This window comes from Triticum dicoccoides, chromosome 6B (assembly GCF_002162155.2).
Source record: "Triticum dicoccoides isolate Atlit2015 ecotype Zavitan chromosome 6B, WEW_v2.0, whole genome shotgun sequence".
Classification (NCBI taxonomy): domain Eukaryota; kingdom Viridiplantae; phylum Streptophyta; class Magnoliopsida; order Poales; family Poaceae; genus Triticum; species Triticum dicoccoides.
This window is the reverse complement of record NC_041391.1, coordinates 156,253,679-156,264,792: the sequence shown is the minus strand read 5'-3', so window position 1 is coordinate 156,264,792 and position 11,114 is coordinate 156,253,679.

The window sequence follows — 11,114 nt, the reverse complement described above, 5'->3', positions numbered from 1 at the left end:
TCCAAGTAAAGTTACCGATGAACGAAGACAAAAGAGGGGATGCCATCCGGGGCATCCCCAAGCTTAGGCTTTTGGCTATTCTTGAATATTATCTTGGGGTGCCTTGGGCATCCCCAAGCTTAGGCTCTTGCCACTCCTTATTCCATAATCCATCGAATCCTTACCCAAAACTTGAAAACTCCACAACACAAAACTCAACAGAAAACTCGTAAGCTCCGTTAGTATACGAAAATAAAACAACCACTTAGGTACTGTAATGAACTCATTCTAAATTCATATTGGTGTAATATATACTGTATTCCAACTTATCTATGGTTCATATATACCCTCCGATACTACTCATAGATTCATCAAAATAAGCAAACAACACATAGAAAATAGAATCTGCCAAAAGCAGAACAGTCTGAGTAATCTGTATCAAACGTATACTTCTGGAACTCCAAAAATCCTACCAAATTAGGAAGTCCTAAGCAATTCGTGTACCAATCCAGAGAAAAAAGAATTAGATCATAAGCACGTTTCTGTGAATTAACAAAACTAATTTACTGGTTGTAAAAGTTTCTGATTTTCAGCAGGATCAACACAACTATCACCGTAAGCCATCCTAAAGGTCTTACTTGGCACCTTATTGAAACAAAAGCTATAAAACATAATTACTACAGTAGCATAATCATGTGAACACACAAAAATAGTAAGGATAAACATTGGGTTGTCTCCCAACAAGCGCTTTTCTTTAATGCCTTTCTAGCTAAGCATGATGATGACAATGATGCTCACATAAAAGATAAGAACTGAAACATAACGGGAGCATCATGAAGCATATGACTAGCACTTTTAAGTCTAACCCACTTCCTATGCATAGGGATTTTGTGAGCAAACAACTTATGGGAACAATAATCAACAAGCATAGGAAGGTAACACAAGCATAGCTTCAAGAATTTAAGCACATAGAGAGGAAACTTGATATTATTGCAATTCCTATAAGCATATGTTCCTCCCTCATAATAATTTTCAGTAGCATCATCAATGAATTCAACAATATAACCAGCACCTAAAGCATTCTTTTCATGATCTACAAGCATAGAAAATTTACTACTCTCCACATAAGCAAAATTCTTCTCATCAATAGTAGTGGGAGCAAACTCAACAAAACAACTATCATGTGATTGAAAATTAAGATCAAGATGACAAGTTTCATGGTTATCATTATTCTTTATAGCATACGTGTCATCACAATAATCATCATAGATAGGAGGCATGCTTTCATCATAGTAAATTTGCTCATCAAAGCTTGGGGGACAAAAAATATCATCTTCATCAAACATAGCTTCCCCAAGCTTGTGGCTTTGCATATCATTAGCATCATGGATATTCAATGAATTCATACTAACAACATTGCAATCATGCTCATCATTCACATATTTTATGCCAACCATTCTATGTAATTCTTCTTCTAGTACTTGAGCACAATTTTCCTTTCCATCAAACCCACGAAAGATATTAAAAAGGTGAAGCGTTAGAGACAAACTTAATTCCATTTTTTTTGTAATTTTCTTTTATAAACTAGACTAGTGCTAAAACAAGAAACAAAAATATTCGATTGCAAGATCTAAAGATATACCTTCAAGCACTCACCTCCCTGGCAACGGCGCCAGAAAAGAGCTTGATGTCTACTAAACAACCTTCTTCTTATAGACGTTGTTGGGCCTGCAAGTGCACAGGTTTGTAGGACAGTAGCAAATTTCCCTCAAGTGGATGACCTAAGGTTTATCACCGTAGGAGGCGTAGGATGAAGATGGTCTCTCTCAAACAACACTGCAACCAAATAACAAAGAGTCTCTTGTGTCCCCAACACACCCAGTACAATGGTAAATTGTATAGGTGCACTAGTTTGGCGAAGAGATGGTGATACAAGTGCAAAATAGATAGTAGATATAGGTTTTTGTAATCTGAAATAATAAAAACAGCAAGGTAACTAATGATAAAAGTGAGCGTAAACGGTATTGCAATTATAGGAAACAAGGCCTAGGGTTCATACTTTCACTAGTGCAAGTTCTCTCAACAATAATAACATAGATAGATAATATGACAAGCCCTCAACATGCAACAAAGAGTCATTCCAAAGCCACTAATAGCGGAGAACAAATGTAGAGATTATGGTAGGGTACGAAACCACCTCAAAGTTATTCTTTCGGATCAATCTATAAAAGAGTTCGTACTAGAATAACACCTTAAGACACAAATCAACCAAAACCCTAATGTCACCTAGATACTCCAGTGTCACCTCAAGTATCCGTGGGCATGATTATATGATATGCATCACACAATCTCAGATTCATCCAACCAACACAAAGTACTTCAAAGAGTGCCCCAAAGCTACTACCGGAGAGTCAAGAACGAGTGCCAACCCCTATGCATAGGTTCCCAATGTCACGAAACCCGCAAGTTGATCACCAAAACATACATCAAGTGGCACATGATATCCCATTGTCTCCACAGATAATCATGGCAAGACATACATCAAGTGTTCTCATAAAAGACTCAATCCGATAAGATAACTTCAAAGGGGAAACTCAATTCATCACAAGAGAGTAAAGGGGGAGAAACATCATAGGATCCAACTACAATAGCAAAGCTCAGGATACATCAAGATCGTGCCATAGAGGAAACACGAGAGAGAACACGAGAGAGAGAGATCAAACACATAGCTACTGGTACATACCCTCAGCCCCGAGGGTGAACTACTCCCTCCTCGTCATGGATAGCGCCGGGATGATGAAGATGGCCACCGGTGATGGGATCCCCCTCCGGCAGGGCGCCGGAACGGGCTCCCGAGAGGTTCTTGGTGGCTACAGAGGCTTGCGGCGGAGGAACTCCCGATCTATCTTCTGTTCTGGAAGTTTTAGGGTACAAGAGTATATATGGGTGCAGGGGGTACGTCGGAGGAGCTACGGGGGCCCCACAATGCAGGGGGGCGCGCCCCCACCCTCGTGGGCAGCCCGTATCTCCCCTGACGTGCACCCCATGTTCCCTGGGTTGCTTTCCTTCCAAAACTAACTTCTCCAGTTGATTTCGTTCCGTTTTGACTCCGTCTGATATTCCTTTTCCTCGAAACACTGAAATAGGCATAAAACAGGAAATCTGGGCTGGGCCTCCGGTTAATAGGTTAGTCCCAAAAATAATATAAAAGTGGATAATAAAGCCCAATATTGCCCAAAACAGTAAATAAAGTAGCATGGAGCAATCAAAAATTATAGATATGTTGGAGACGTATCAAGCATCCCCAAGCTTAATTCCTGCTTGTCCTCGAGTAGGTAAATGATAAAAAAGAATTTTTGATGCAGAGTGATACTTTGGCATAGTTTCAATATAAATCTTCTTAATTGTGATAGGAATATTCAGATCCGAAAGATTCAAGACAAAAGTTCATATTGACAGAAAAATAATAATACTTCAAGCATACTAATCAAAGCAATCATGTCTTCTCAAAATAACATGGCAAAAGAAAGTTCATACCTACAAAATCATATAGTTAGGCTATGCTTCATTTTCGTCACACAAAGATGTTCCCAACTTCTATACCCCCGATGGCAAGCCAAGCAATTGTTTCATACTCAAATAATCTCAAACTTTTTCAACTTTCACGCAATACATGAGCGCGAGCCATGGATATAGCACTATGGGTGGAATAGAATATGATGATGGGGATTGTGTGGAGAAGACAAAAAAGGAGAAACTGTCACATTGACGAGGCTAATCAACGGGCTATGGAGATGCCCATCAATTGATGTCAACATGAGGAGTAGGGATTGCCATGCAACAGATGCACTAGAGCTATGAATGCTCAACAAAAGAAAACTAGTGGGTGTGCATCCAACTCGCTTGCTCACGAAGACCTAGGGCATTTTGAGGAAGCCCATCATTGGAATATACAAGCCAAGTTCTATAATGAAAAATTCCCACTAGTATAAAAAGATAACTTATGAGACTCACTATCATGAAGATCTTGGTGCTATTTTGAAGCACAATATATCAGACTCACTACATGAAGAACAAGGTGCTACTTTGAAGCACAAGTGTGGAAAAAGGATAGTAGCATTGTCCCTTCTCTCTTTTTCTCTCTCATTTTTTTGTTAGTGTATGTTTCATCAACTAGCCCCACATTACAGTAATCTCACTCTCTCAATATATGTGCCAACAGGGATGCTCGATTTTGGTGGAACTGCACAAAAACTTTGGTTGCTTCATTGTCTCGACAGCTTCCGTCCTTTCCTGTCAGTCGCTAAACTCCGCATGCTTTCTTCCTTTGCTGTGAGTCGCTTGGCTTATCTCGGCTTCCAGTCAAAGGAAATAGTAATTGATATGCTACCTCACACAGATTGGTACTGGTCTTTATCCTGATTATTGTGCATGTCATATGTATTGGTAATTTGGTATTGTGCTACTGTTTTCCGATTTCATAAAGGAGTAATTTGGAGCCTGAACTCGCAGGCAAATCATTACATCGGGTGATTTCAGTAGAACTGCACAAAATGATCAGATGGATAGGTACTTATGCTGCTGCTATGTACTCCAAAGTTCACTCAGACAAGCATCGATGTTGAGAAGAAGTGCCTATATTCATTCGAGTATCAACCGGCGTCAACCAATTGTCAAACTCCTAGTATTAGGAGAGTGAACGCCAAAAATATTGCTTGGTGCATAGCCCAGAAAAACACAGTCCAGTCTTTGGTCCCAACTTGTGCCTTTTGGTTATCGGCACATATGGTTGCGAACTATATGGCATGGAGTCTAAAGATTCCAGACAAGTTGGTTGACGCGTATATTCATCTGGCACTTAATCAGTCTGCACGCCAAGGATGCTCCATTTTAGTTGAACTGCACAAAAAATTTGGGTGGTTCATTTTCTCAACCGCCTCCTTTCTCGTCTGCAATGTAGAATTTTGGCGACATACAGGACCAAGATGAGCCAGTAAACTAGTTGGATGAAAGTAGTGGCCAAGTTGCTCAAACCTCCCTCGGCACGAGGCCATTATTTGAGGATAAACCTACAAGGAAAGTTCAGATTGTCTGTGCTGCCTCTTATGTACTCGAAAGTTTACTCGTACAAGAACTAATTTTAGCAAGAAGTACCTCTGATTGAACACCATTTACCAGTCTGTACCCTAGGTAATTAAAGTTCGTCCATGGATCATATTGGCTGTGATCTCAATCATTTGGATGCATAAACATACTGAACATGTGTATATCTGAATCATTTTGTGACTTATGTATGAATATTGTCATGTGATCTATCAATCATTTGGATGCATAGATATGCTGAGCTTGTGTATATATGAATCTTTTTAGTTGTTGATAGTGAATGTTGGCTATGAATATGAATGTGTCCTATGAACCTGAGTTTGATATGAATGTTTACCTTTTCTTTTGTATTTGTGTGTGAACTTGTTAGTATGCCTATTGTGGGGTATAAAACGCAGGTCTCTTTTAAAAGTAATGCCGTGTCCAATTTATGTTTTCCCTTCTAACCACATTATATATATTTATATTATTACTATTATCGTATATTTTATAGAGACTTATATATACATTATAAAAACATCCCACGTGTTATTAACTTATAAAAGTAAATGTTTAACGGAAGTTGGCAAGGAAAATCATGGTTGTTTTTGACTCACAGGCAAGGAAAATCCTGGTGATTGCGTACAAAAGCTTGCGAAGATTTTAAGGACCAATTTAATAATAACGCGCTCATTTTTATTTTGAGCAATAACTCGCTAATTTCTTAATTATATATATATAAAATGTGCCTCTCCAGTTTATTCTTTGATATTAATTGCTCCTCCTAACATAATATTATATATATAACGAGCACACCTAATACGTGTATTTCAAGGAAGTGCATATGGGCTGGGATTTCTTAGAAAAAATAAATGGGCCTGATTGACGTGAAATTATTTGTTCACCCAGCCCAGCAAATGGACTGTACATTCTAGAAAACATGGTTAAATATTGCCACATTTTTGCAGGCTGACATGTGGGCCAATAGGTCGAAGCCTACGCAGGGCGTTGTCAACTAGGTCAACAAATGATTGTGTCATCCACAGTCATTGGATTTATATCCAACGGCAGGCATGCACCTTCAATCTCTCGTCTTCTTCCTCCAGCGTCGCCGGGACCGCCTGGTCTGGCTTCGGGCGGCTAGCGGCTCTGCTTAGCACGCATCGCTGCGAAGCGCTAACCCCACCATTGGCCAGGCTATCCCTCCACCCCTCGACACCTCCTGTTATTCTCCACAGACTACAGCCCCACACCACAACAGAACCAGTTATAACCCTTCTCCTCTTCTCAATCTGCGAATCCACTGCCGCGTTTTCCCATCTCCGAGTCATTCCCGTCCGGGGCCTCGCCGTCGTCCACTGCCTCGCTGCGTTCGGTGCGGCATGGTCAACAAACGAGAGTCATCGGAAGAGGACTATACGTAAGGACGGCAATTTTATCCATGGACATGGATATCCATGGATATCCAACCCGAATGGATAGGGTTTGGATATGCTTTTGTGTCCATGGGCGGCGCCCAAACCCGACCCGATTGTTCGTGGATAGGGCATGGATATAATCGTGTACCCATGGATATACCCAAACCCGACCCGATAGTACGACTTAATGGGGGAAAAATCGACTATCCCTGCCCCACGGTCATATGTCCCATAACCATTTTACACTTTTTTTATCTAAAACATGCATAAGAAATTACACAATCCCCATCGTAACTTTTATTAGTTGACATTCAATCCCCTCCATAACATACTCCAACACCCCTTCCCTTATTTTTACCTCCTTAAATGACTCGTCATTCTCATCTGTTAGAAAAATACTAAATGATCTTAGGTTGTTAGTGGATGTTGATTTACTATAAGTGAAGCCTAGCCTGCCACGACTTGAAGAATGGAAGAGTTTATGTTAATATTGTGTTGTGTCATATTTATATGTCTCGAGAGGACCCAATGGATATCCAGTGGGTATGGATATCCATCGGATTTGGACATGGACACAATTTTTCATCCATGGATTTTTCATGGGCGGGCAAAGACTGTCTTCATGGATATGGATATGGATTTGATATTGTTCAACCCGATCCAAACCCGACACATTGCGAGCCTGATGGCTCGGACCCACGAGGTCCATGGTCGCACGCAAGGAAAGTTCCTCCTTATTAAGCTGAAAAAAATGTTTCCTCCACCTGACAGCTGGGACCCACCGGCTGTATCTTCGCACGGAAGGAAGTGCCTCCTTGTTTTGCGAAAAAAATTATTCATCCCGTTGACAGTTGGGACCCGTCAGATTTGGTGACTGACTTGTGGGCCTACTAAGCGGACGTGTACGCACGGCTTTGTCAACTTAATCAACAAATGATTCTAGCAGCTGGACCGTTGGATGTTAATCCAACAGCCATGCTCCTTCTTCAACCTCTGTTCTTGCTCCTGTCTCCCGTGGGCGGCACCGCGGGTGTGCTGCCGCGCACCCGAACCAGTGAAGTTTCCCACTCCTCTCCATCTGCGACTCCACTGCCCCGTCTTCCCCATCTCCGGGTCGTTCCAGTCTGGGTGCGCTCGGCACGGTGTGGTCAACGGTGGTCAACAACCGAGAGTCATTGGAAGATGACTGTACGTGAGAGGCTGACAGTGGGGATGCACCACGCCCATGGACGCATGCATGCAACGGAACGCGCCGAGGTCAACGTGGTCAAGGAACGACTTCCATCGAAAGTATAGGGGCCGTTTGGTTTGCTGGCTGTCCATGGGTGGAAGGGGGATAACCATATTTTAGGATGATACCAGCCGTTTGGAAGAGAGGATACGGTGGATTGGGTGGAAGAGATGATACCATATTCTAAGAAACAGGTCAACACGAAAAAATGTATTTTGCGAGAAAAAAACGTTTGCCCCCTGACTGTTGGGACCCACCTGACGGGCCACCGTATTTCACAAAAAAAACATTCCCCCCGCTATCAGCTCGGACCCACCGGAAGTGCCTCCTTATTACGCACAAAAAAATGAATACTCCCCCGGCTAGCTGGGACCCACCTTGGTGGGAGGCTGACTTGTGGGCCTACTAAGTTGACGGGGACGATGGGCTTTGTCAACTTAGTCAATATGAATGATTCTATCTCCAGTGATCGTACGATGTCCATCCAACGGCCGTAGTGCTTCTTCAACCTCTGGTCTTCTTGCTCCAGCCGCCCAAAGCAGCGCCGGTCGTGTCGCATGCTCCTGCCTCCTGTGGCCGGCTGTGCTGCCGCGGAGGCCTCACCGCCCCCTACTATTCCCACCGCTGGCCAGGCCCTGCGGCGACGGCAGCCTCACACCGCAGCCAAACCAGTGAACCCTCGTACTCCTCTCCGCGCGGGCTTCCACTGCCACGTCTTCCCCCGCTCCGCGTCGTCCCCTTCCTAGGCCTCGCCATCGTCCACCGCCATGGTGCTCTCCGTGCGGCGTGGTCAACGTGGTCAAGGAACGACTTCCATCGGAAGAGTACTGTACGTGGAGAGACTGGCAGCTAGGTCCACGGCCATATCCCAGTTTTTTTGTGATTTGCCAAGTAAGTCGCTTTGTCAGGCCTGTTGGGCTGCAAATCTTTCAAGACGAGGAGAGCTTTCATTCGGCTGGCCGAGAAAATGGCCCATCAGTAATGAGAAATGGGTTGTACATTTTTAAAACACATCAAACCGGCAATTAGTTTCAAATATCTTTTTTTTCATTTCAAGATTTTAAATTACATTAATTTTTATGCGTGGAGAATTTGTTGGATTTTATATTGTATACATTTATTTTTAAAATCAGTTTGAATGTGAGTCGAAATTTCGGGATTAAAAACAGTTCAAACCGCACCGAAATATGCAAAATTCCGTATAATTTTTTAACCGTGGCCGCAATATGGGCTGTAATGCTAACAAAAAGAATATGGGCTCCAAAAGAAGCCTTAAACATTAGCAAATGGGCTGTAAATTATTAGAAATAATGGCAGATGGGTTGTATGTTGTTTTCCACAGATTTGAGGCTTTCCTAAAAAAAAGGTTAACGCACAAGCAGTGACTGTTGGATGTCCATCGAACGGCCGTCGTGCTTCTTCAATCTCCGCTCTTCCTGCTCTAGCCGCTCAAACAAGCGCCAGTGGGACTGCCTGCTCCCTCCTTCCCGCGGCCGGCTGTGCTGCCGCGCAGGTGTCACCGCCCCATCGTACTCCCATCGCTGGCCTAGCCATCCCTCTACTCACCCACACCTGCTGTTATTCTCCGGCGACGGCAGACGAACCAGTAAACCCTCGTACAGTCGTACTCCCCTCCGCGTAGGAAACAACTGCCGAGTCTTCCCTGCCTCCGTATCATTCCCTTCCTAGGCCTCGCCGTCGTCCACCGCCCTGGTGCTCTCGGCGCGGCCTGGTCAACGTGGTCAACGACCGACATGCATCTGGAGTGGACTGTACGTGGAGAGGCTGACAGCTGGGTCAACGGCCGCACGCAAGGAAATGCCTTCTTATTACGCACAAAATAATGATTCCTCCACCTGACATCAGGGACCCACCGAAAGGGCCACTGTATTTCGCGAAAAAATGTTACCGCCGCTGACAGCTCGGACCCACCAGCTATATCTTCGCACGCAAGGAAGTGCCTCCTTATTACGCACAAAAAAGGAATACTCCCCCTTTTAGCTGGGACCCTGTATAGTCGCAGGCTGACTTATGGGCCTACTAAGTTGATGGGGACGGAGGGCTTTCTCAACTTAGTCAATATGCACGATTCTAGCTCCAGTGACCGTACGATGTCCATCAATGGCCGAAGTGCTTCTTCAACCTCTGGTCTTCTTGCTCCAGCCGCCCAAACCAGCGCCGGTCGTGCCTCGTGCTCCTGCCTCTCGTGGCCGGCTGCGATGCGGCGGAGGCCTCACTGCCCCTACTACTCCCATCGCTGGCCAGGCCATCCCTCTACTCACCCACACCCGCTGTTATTCTACGGTGACGGCAGCCTCTCACTGCAGCGAATCAGTGAACCCTCGTACTCCTCTACGCGTGGGCATCCACTGCCGCGTCTTCCCCGGCTCCGTGTCGTCCCCTTCCTAGGCCTCGCCGTCGTCCACCGCCCTGGTGCTCTCGGCGCGGCGTGGTCAACATGGTCAAGGATCGGCTTCCATCGGACGTGGACTGTACATGGAGAGGCTGACAGCTGGGTCCATGGCCGCAGCAAGGAAGTGTCTCCTTATTACGTGCAAAATAATTATTCCTCCACCTGACAGCGGGGACCCACCGGACGGGCCACCGTATTTCACGAAAAAAACATTTGCCCCTGACTGCTGGGAGCCACCAGCTACATCTTCGCACGCAAGTAAGTGCCTGACAGTCGGGACCCATCTGGTCAAAGCGTACGTAGCGTTGTCATTCTGGTCGTGAACGTGTATGTACATATATACTGGTCGATGTAGAGGCGCGCACGTGTCGTAGTAGAGGCGCGCACGTAGCATGTACACGTATGTACAGCGGCCAGGGTGCAAGAAAGAAAATACGGCTATGTATGTGTACATACGGGCGGGGTCTCGAACGCCTACTCGCGCATACGTACAGCCAGGGCTCGTGTACATGGCTGGGTCGGAACGGAGAAACAGCGTCGTCGTCGTGTTCATGGGGAGGCAACGGAATGCATGGTCGTGTTCATCGGGAGGGCTTGGACGGAACAAGCGATGGAAACGAGGCCTGGCGTACCGCAGAACGGAGGAAATGACCTTGTGTTCGACCGGCCATGTTTGAAACGGGATCCTGTTCATCGGGAGGGGTCTGGCGTACCACAAAATGGAGGAAACGGACCTCCTACGGCCGAAACGGGGGTCCTGTTGATCGGGAGGGGTGGGGCGTACCGCAAAACGGACGAAATGGACCTCCTACGGTCGAAACGGGGGTCCTGTTGATCGGGAGGGGTGTGACGTACTGCAAAACGGAGGAAACGGGCTTGTGTTGGAGCGCTACGGTCAAAACGGGGGTCCTGTTCGTCGGGAGGGGTGTGGCGTACCGCAAAATAGGACTCCACGGGATACTGTTCATCCCCACTGTCGACCTCCTCCAGC